At 52.2% G+C, this 6,906-nt stretch overlaps 1 pseudogene; it reads left to right on the top strand.

Moving 5' to 3' along the window:
- Positions 1–5,945: 5,945 nt before the first annotated feature.
- Positions 5,946–6,906, top strand: LOC136627104 (RNA-binding protein 25 pseudogene; annotated as a pseudogene).

Consider the following 6,906-nt stretch of genomic DNA (forward strand, 5'->3'; position numbering starts at 1 on the left):
GCTAGAGAGAGAGCTAGAGAGAGAGAGCTAGAGAAAGAGCTAGAGAGAGAGCTAGAGAGAGAGAGAGAGCTAGAGAGAGAGAGAGCTAGAGAGAGAGAGCTAGAGAGAGAGAGAGAGCTAGAGAGAGAGAGAGCTAGAGAGAGAGAGAGAGCTAGAGAGAGAGAGCTAGAGAGAGAGAGAGCTAGAGAGAGAGAGAGAGCTAGAGAGAGAGAGAGCTAGAGAGAGAGAGAGAGAGCTAGAGAGAGAGCGAGAGCTAGAGAGAGAGAGAGGAGAGAGAGAGCGAGAGCTAGAGAGAGAGAGAGAGAGCTAGAGAGAGAGAGCGCTAGAGAGAGAGAGAGAGCTAGAGAGAGAGAGAGAGCTAGAGAGAGAGAGCTAGAGAGAGAGAGCTAGAGAGAGAGAGAGCTAGAGAGAGAGAGAGAGAGAGCTAGAGCTAGAGAGAGAGAGAGAGCTAGAGAGAGAGCTAGAGAGAGAGAGAGAGCTAGAGAGAGAGAGAGAGAGGGAGAGAGCTAGAGAGAGAGAGAGGGAGAGAGCTAGAGAGAGAGAGAGAGGGAGAGAGCTAGAGAGAGAGAGAGAGAGAGCTAGAGAGAGAGAGAAGGAGAGAGCTAGAGAGAGAGAGAGGGAGAGAGCTAGAGAGAGAGAGAGGGAGAGAGCTAGAGAGAGAGAGAGCTAGAGAGAGAGAGCTAGAGAGAGAGAGAGAGAGAGAGCTAGAGAGAGAGAGAGAGAGCTAGAGAGAGAGAGCTAGAGAGAGAGAGAGAGCGCGCTAGAGAGAGAGAGAGAGCTAGAGAGAGAGAGCTAGAGAGAGAGAGAACTAGAGAGAGAGAGAGCTAGAGAGAGAGAGAGCTAGAGAGAGAGAGAGAGCAAGAGAGAGAGAGAGAGCTAGAGAGAGAGAGAGAGCTAGAGAGAGAGAGAGCTAGAGAGAGAGAGAGAGAGAGCTAGAGAGAGAGAGAGAGAGAGCTAGAGAGAGAGAGAGAGAGAGAGAGCTAGAGAGAGAGAGAGAGCTAGAGCTAGAGAGAGAGAGAGAGCTAGATAGAGAGAGAGAGCTAGAGAGAGAGAGAGAGCTAGAGAGAGAGAGAGAGAGAGGGAGAGAGCTAGAGAGAGAGAGAGGGAGAGAGCTAGAGAGAGAGAGAGGGAGAGAGCTAGAGAGAGAGAGAGAGAGCTAGAGAGAGAGAGAAGGAGAGAGCTAGAGAGAGAGAGAGGGAGAGAGCTAGAGAGAGAGAGAGGGAGAGAGCTAGAGAGAGAGAGAGAGCTAGAGAGAGAGAGCTAGAGAGAGAGAGAGCTAGAGAGAGAGAGAGAGAGAGCTAGAGAGAGAGAGCTAGAGAGAGAGAGAGAGCGCGCTAGAGAGAGAGAGAGAGCTAGAGAGAGAGAGCTAGAGAGAGAGAGAGCTAGAGAGAGAGAGAGAGCTAGAGAGAGAGAGAGAGAGAGCAAGAGAGAGAGAGAGCTAGAGAGAGAGAGAGCTAGAGAGAGAGAGCTAGAGAGAGAGAGAGAGCTAGAGAGAGAGAGCTAGAGAGAGAGAGAGCTAGAGAGAGAGAGAGAGAGCTAGAGAGAGAGAGCTAGAGAGAGAGAGCGTGAGAGAGAGAGAGAGCTAGAGAGAGAGCGCGCGAGAGAGAAAGAGAGAGAGAGAGCGCACGAGAGAGAGCGAGCGAGAGAGAGCGAGAGAGCGAGAGAGCGTAAGAGCGAGAGAGAGAGCGCGAGAGCGCGCGTGCGAGAGAGAGCGAGAGAGCGAGAGAGCGCGAGAGCGCGAGAGCGCGAGAGAGCGAGAGAGCGCGAGAGCGCGAGAGAGCGCGAGAGCGCGAGAGAGCGAGAGAGAGCGAGAGAGCGCGAGAGAGCGAGAGAGAGAGAGAGAGAGCTAGAGAGAGAGAGAGATTGCTAGAGAGAGAGAGAGGGAGAGAGCTAGAGAGAGAGAGGGAGAGAGCTAGAGAGAGAGGGAGAGAGCTAGAGAGAGAGCTAGAGAGAGAGAGAGAGAGAGAGCTAGAGAGAGAGAGAGAGAGCTAGGGAGAGAGAGAGCTAGAGAGAGAGAGAGCGCTAGAGAGAGAGAGAGAGAGAGCTAGAGAGAGAGAGAGAGCTAGAGAGAGAAAGAGCTAGAGAGAGAGAGAGAGAGCTAGAGAGAGAGCTAGAGAGAGAGAGAGGGAGAGAGCTAGAGAGAGAGAGAGAGGGAGAGAGCTAGAGAGAGAGGGAGAGAGCTAGAGAGAGAGCTAGAGAGAGAGAGAGAGAGAGCTAGAGAGAGAGAGAGCTAGAGAGAGAGAGAGCTAGAGAGAAAGAGAGAGCGCTAGAGAGAGAGAGAGAGAGAGAGCTAGAGAGAGAGAGAGCTAGAGCTAGAGAGAGAGAGAGAGCTAGATAGAGAGAGAGAGCTAGAGAGAGAGAGAGAGCTAGAGAGAGAGAGAGAGAGAGGGAGAGAGCTAGAGAGAGAGAGAGGGAGAGAGCTAGAGAGAGAGAGAGGGAGAGAGCTAGAGAGAGAGAGAGAGAGCTAGAGAGAGAGAGAAGGAGAGAGCTAGAGAGAGAGAGAGGGAGAGAGCTAGAGAGAGAGAGAGGGAGAGAGCTAGAGAGAGAGAGAGAGCTAGAGAGAGAGAGCTAGAGAGAGAGAGAGCTAGAGAGAGAGAGAGCTAGAGAGAGAGAGCTAGAGAGAGAGAGAGAGCGCGCTAGAGAGAGCGCGCTAGAGAGAGAGAGCTAGAGAGAGAGAGAGCTAGAGAGAGAGAGAGAGCTAGAGAGAGAGAGAGAGCAAGAGAGAGAGAGAGCTAGAGAGAGAGAGAGAGCTAGAGAGAGAGAGCTAGAGAGAGAGAGAGAGAGAGCTAGAGAGAGAGAGAGAGCTAGAGAGAGAGAGAGCTAGAGAGAGAGAGAGAGCTAGAGAGAGAGAGCTAGAGAGAGAGAGCTAGAGAGAGAGAGCGTGAGAGAGAGAGAGAGAGCTAGAGAGAGAGCGCGCGAGAGAGAAAGAGAGAGAGAGAGCGCACGAGAGAGAGCGAGCGAGAGAGAGCGAGAGAGCGTAAGAGCGAGAGAGAGAGCGCGAGAGCGCGCGTGCGAGAGAGAGCGAGAGAGCGAGAGAGCGCGAGAGCGCGAGAGCGCGAGAGAGCGAGAGAGCGCGAGAGCGCGAGAGAGCGCGAGAGCGCGAGAGAGCGAGAGAGAGCGAGAGAGAGCGAGAGAGCGCGAGAGAGCGAGAGAGAGAGAGAGCTAGAGAGAGAGAGAGATTGCTAGAGAGAGAGAGAGGGAGAGAGCTAGAGAGAGAGAGGGAGAGAGCTAGAGAGAGAGGGAGAGAGCTAGAGAGAGAGCTAGAGAGAGAGAGAGAGAGAGAGAGCTAGAGAGAGAGAGAGAGAGCTAGGGAGAGAGAGAGCTAGAGAGAGAGAGAGAGCGCTAGAGAGAGAGAGAGAGAGCTAGAGAGAGAGAGAGAGCTAGAGAGAGAAAGAGCTAGAGAGAGAGAGAGAGAGAGCTAGAGAGAGAGCTAGAGAGAGAGAGAGCTAGAGAGAGAGAGAGAGCTAGAGAGAGAGACAGCTAGAGAGAGAGCTAGAGAGAGAGCTAGAGAGAGAGAGAGAGAGAGCTAGAGAGAGAGAGACAGCTAGAGAGAGAGCTAGAGATAGAGCTAGCGAGCTAGAGAGAGAGAGAGAGAGAGCTAGAGAGAGAGAGAGAGAGCTAGAGAGAGAGAGAGCTAGAGAGAGAGAGAGCTAGAGAGAGATAGAGATAGAGGGAGAGAGAGAGATAGAGAGAGAGAGAGAGCTAGAGAGAGAGAGCTAGAGAGAGAGAGAGAGATTGCTAGAGAGAGAGAGCGCGAGAGAGCGAGAGAGAGAGAGAGCTAGAGAGAGAGAGAGAGATTGCTAGAGAGAGAGAGAGGGAGAGAGCTAGAGAGAGAGAGGGAGAGAGCTAGAGAGAGAGGGAGAGAGAGAGCTAGAGAGAGAGAGAGAGAGAGAGCTAGAGAGAGAGAGAGAGAGCTAGAGAGAGAGAGAGCGCTAGAGAGAGAGAGAGAGAGAGCTAGAGAGAGAGAGAGAGCTAGAGAGAGAGAGAGCTAGAGAGAGAGAGAGAGAGCTAGAGAGAGAGAGAGAGAGAGCTAGAGAGAGAGAGAGCTGGAGAGAGAGAGAGCTAGAGAGAGATAGAGATAGAGGGAGAGAGAGAGATAGAGAGAGAGAGAGAGAGCTAGAGAGAGAGAGCTAGAGAGAGAGGGAGAGAGCTAGAGAGAGAGAGAGAGAGCTAGAGAGAGATAGAGATAGAGGGAGAGAGAGAGATAGAGAGAGAGAGAGCTAGAGAGAGAGAGCTAGAGAGAGAGGGAGAGAGCTAGAGAGAGAGAGCTAGAGAGAGAGCTAGAGAGAGAGAGAGAGAGAGAGCTAGAGAGAGAGAAAGAGAGAGCTAGAGAGAGAGAGAGAGAGTGAGAGAGAGCTAGAGAGAGAGAGCGCGAGAGAGAGAGAGAGCGCGAGAGCGCGAGAGAGCGAGAGAGAGCGAGAGAGCGCGAGAGAGCGAGCGAGAGAGAGAGAGAGAGCTAGAGAGAGAGAGAGCTAGAGAGAGCTAGAGAGAGAGAGAGAGAGCGAGAGAGAGAGCGAGAGAGAGAGAGAGCGAGAGAGAGCGAGAGAGCGCGAGAGAGCGCGAGAGAGCGAGAGAGAGAGAGAGAGAGCTAGAGAGAGAGAGAGCTAGAGAGAGAGAGAGAGAGCTAGAGAGAGAGCTAGAGAGAGAGAGCTAGAGAGAGAAAGAGAGCTAGAGAGAGAGAGAGCTAGAGAGAGAGAGAGAGCTAGAGAGAGCTAGAGAGAGAGAGAGAGCGAGAGAGAGAGAGAGCGAGAGAGAGAGAGAGCGAGAGAGAGCGAGAGAGAGCGAGAGAGAGCGAGAGAGAGAGAGAGAGATAGAGAGAGACAGAGAGAGAGAGCTAGAGAGAGAGATAGAGAGAGCTAGAGAGAGAGAGCTAGAGAGAGAGAGAGCGAGAGCTAGAGAGAGAGAGAGAGCGAGAGAGAGAGAGAGAGAGCTAGAGAGAGAGAGAGCTAGAGAGAGAGAGAGCTAGAGAGAGAGAGAGCTAGAGAGAGAGGAGAGAGAGCGAGAGCTAGAGAGAGAGAGAGAGCGAGAGCTAGAGAGAGAGTGAGAGAGCGAGAACTAGAGAGAGAGAGCTAGAGAGAGAGAGAGCGAGAGCTAGAGAGAGAGAGAGCGAGAGCTAGAGAGAGAGAGAGCGAGAGCTAGAGAGAGAGAGAGAGAGTGAGAGCTAGAGAGAGAGAGAGCGAGAGCTAGAGAGAGAGCTAGAGAGAGAGAGCTAGAGAGAGAGAGAGAGCTAGAGCGAGAGAGAGAGAGAGCTAGAGTGAGAGAGAGAGAGAGCTAGAGAAGAGAGAGAGAGAGAGCTAGAGAGAGGAAGCTAGAGAGAGAGAGCTAGAGAGAGAGCTAGAGAGAGAGCTAGAGAGAGAGAGAGCTAGAGAGAGAGAGCTAGAGAGAGAGCTAGAGAGAGAGAGCTAGAGAAAGAGCTAGAGAGAGAGATAGAGAGAGAGAGAGAGCTAGAGAGAGAGAGAGAGCTAGAGAGAGAGAGCTAGAGAGAGAGAGAGAGCTAGAGAGAGAGAGAGCTAGAGAGAGAGAGAGAGCTAGAGAGAGAGAGCTAGAGAGAGAGAGAGCTAGAGAGAGAGAGAGCTAGAGAGAGAGATAGCTAGAGAGAGAGAGAGAGCTAGAGAGAGAGCGAGAGCTAGAGAGAGAGAGAGGAGAGAGAGAGCGAGAGCTAGAGAGAGAGAGAGAGAGCGCTAGAGAGAGAGAGAGAGCTAGAGAGAGAGAGAGCTAGAGAGAGAGAGCTAGAGAGAGAGAGCTAGAGAGAGAGAGAGCTAGAGAGAGAGAGAGAGAGAGCTAGAGCTAGAGAGAGAGAGAGAGAGCTAGAGAGAGAGCTAGAGAGAGAGAGAGAGCTAGAGAGAGAGAGAGAGAGGGAGAGAGCTAGAGAGAGAGAGAGGGAGAGAGCTAGAGAGAGGAGAGAGAGGAGAGAGAGCAGAGAGAGCTAGAGAGAGAGAGAAGAGAGAGAGAGAGAGAGAGAGAGAGAGAGAGAGAGAGAGAGAGAGGAGAGAGAGCTAGAGAGAGAGAGAGCTAGAGAGAGAGAGCTAGAGAGAGAGAGAGAGAGCTAGAGAGAGAGAGAGAGAGCTAGAGAGAGAGAGCTAGAGAGAGAGAGAGAGCGCTAGAGAGAGAGAGAGAGAGCTAGAGAGAGAGAGAACTAGAGAGAGAGAGAGCTAGAGAGAGAGAGAGCTAGAGAGAGAGAGAGAGAGCAAGAGAGAGAGAGAGAGCTAGAGAGAGAGAGAGAGCTAGAGAGAGAGAGAGCTAGAGAGAGAGAGAGAGAGAGCTAGAGAGAGAGAGAGAGAGAGCTAGAGAGAGAGAGAGAGAGAGAGCTAGAGAGAGAGAGAGCTAGAGCTAGAGAGAGAGAGAGAGCTAGATAGAGAGAGAGAGCTAGAGAGAGAGAGAGAGCTAGAGAGAGAGAGAGAGAGAGGGAGAGAGCTAGAGAGAGAGAGAGGGAGAGAGCTAGAGAGAGAGAGAGGGAGAGAGCTAGAGAGAGAGAGAGAGAGCTAGAGAGAGAGAGAAGGAGAGAGCTAGAGAGAGAGAGAGGGAGAGAGCTAGAGAGAGAGAGAGGGAGAGAGCTAGAGAGAGAGAGAGCTAGAGAGAGAGAGCTAGAGAGAGAGAGAGCTAGAGAGAGAGAGAGAGAGAGCTAGAGAGAGAGAGCTAGAGAGAGAGAGAGCGCGCTAGAGAGAGAGAGAGAGCTAGAGAGAGAGAGCTAGAGAGAGAGAGAGCTAGAGAGAGAGAGAGAGCTAGAGAGAGAGAGAGAGCAAGAGAGAGAGAGAGCTAGAGAGAGAGAGAGAGCTAGAGAGAGAGAGCTAGAGAGAGAGAGAGAGCTAGAGAGAGAGAGAGAGCTAGAGAGAGAGAGAGCTAGAGAGAGAGAGAGAGAGCTAGAGAGAGAGAGCTAGAGAGAGAGAGCGTGAGAGAGAGAGAGAG

This window comes from Eleutherodactylus coqui, chromosome 5 (assembly GCF_035609145.1).
Source record: "Eleutherodactylus coqui strain aEleCoq1 chromosome 5, aEleCoq1.hap1, whole genome shotgun sequence".
NCBI classification, from domain to species: domain Eukaryota; kingdom Metazoa; phylum Chordata; class Amphibia; order Anura; family Eleutherodactylidae; genus Eleutherodactylus; species Eleutherodactylus coqui.